The following is a 1,285-nucleotide window of genomic DNA, read 5'->3' on the forward strand; positions in this document are numbered from 1 at the left end:
AAGCATGAGCTGATGCAGGAAGTATCCTGGGGGAGGGGGAGGGAAAGTCCTCAAGCAGGTGCGAGCCTCAGGATGGTCCTTGGCCAGGTGTCCGGGGAGCAGGTCGTGATGGGGGGGCACAGCCCTGAGCCTGCTCGCCTGGAGCCCAGGGGCCCTGATGTGGGTCAGACCCCCACCCCCAAGCCTGCTTCCCCTCCCCAGGCACCCAGTCCCACTGGCTGGGCCGGTAGGGGTCCGGGGAGGGGAGACTGCAGGAACGGAGGAGCGCGGGGGCCGGCAGGGGGCCGGCCGTGCGGCTCTCCGCTCCCACCCACGCGGCTCATCAGGACTCCTGGCACAGAGCTCCCAGGTGGGCGGAGGCCGAGGACAGGCGACAGGGAGGGCACTGTCAGCACCGCAGCACTGAGATCAGTGCCGCAGCAGCCTCCCCAGGGGCCCCTCTCCCCTCAGCTCCCCTCCGTCCTCTGGGGTCTGGGTCCCCGGAGCAGCGGAGGGCTCTGGCGATGCCCCCCACTGGTGCCGTTGCAGAGACGGGGATGGCAGGGGGAGGAGGAGGCCCGGGGCACAGCAAGGACTTGGGCCCAGTGAGGCTGCGGGGCCTGCAGATCGGGGCCCCCGCGCCACTGCGGGGTGCTGAGGCCACTCTAAGTCCGCTCCCGAAGCCGCCCCAGGGAGAGGAAGGGATCCAGCCTCAGCCCCCACCCCGAGTCCGAGGAGAGGACAGGGCCTGCCTCGGGGCCCTGGAGGGAAGGGAGGCCACTGGGGGCCATTCTCGGTCCCAGTGCCCAGGCCGATGTCAGCCGGGCTGGGCCCGGGCGGTGAGGAGCAGGACCACGGCAGTGATGGGGTCACGTCCCTGCTGGGGAGGCGGGGGGCACGTGGGGTGACTTTCCCACCACTGCCGCCTTTCTGCACCCCTGCTCCAGACCACACACCCCAGGGGCCCTCGCTGCCCTAATACACACCTGCCCCCACCGCACGTGCACGCACACCTGACACGCACACATGCACACACAAATGCACACGAGCACACCTGTCCCATGTACGCACATACCCACCACACACACATGCATATGCCTGCCCACACACGTATGCACATATGTGCACACGCATACACATACACACACCCGCACACGTGCACACGCACACGGGTGGTCCGGAAACTCATCCATCAAGGATGCCGCGGGTACCACAGCCTGGTTCCCATGGCAACACCTGGAGGCTGGGGCAGGGGAGAAGAGTGGAAACGCAGAGAGACTCTACATGAAGAACAGCAACTTCACAA

This window comes from Mustela nigripes, chromosome 3 (genome assembly GCF_022355385.1).
Source record: "Mustela nigripes isolate SB6536 chromosome 3, MUSNIG.SB6536, whole genome shotgun sequence".
Lineage (NCBI taxonomy): Eukaryota > Metazoa > Chordata > Mammalia > Carnivora > Mustelidae > Mustela > Mustela nigripes.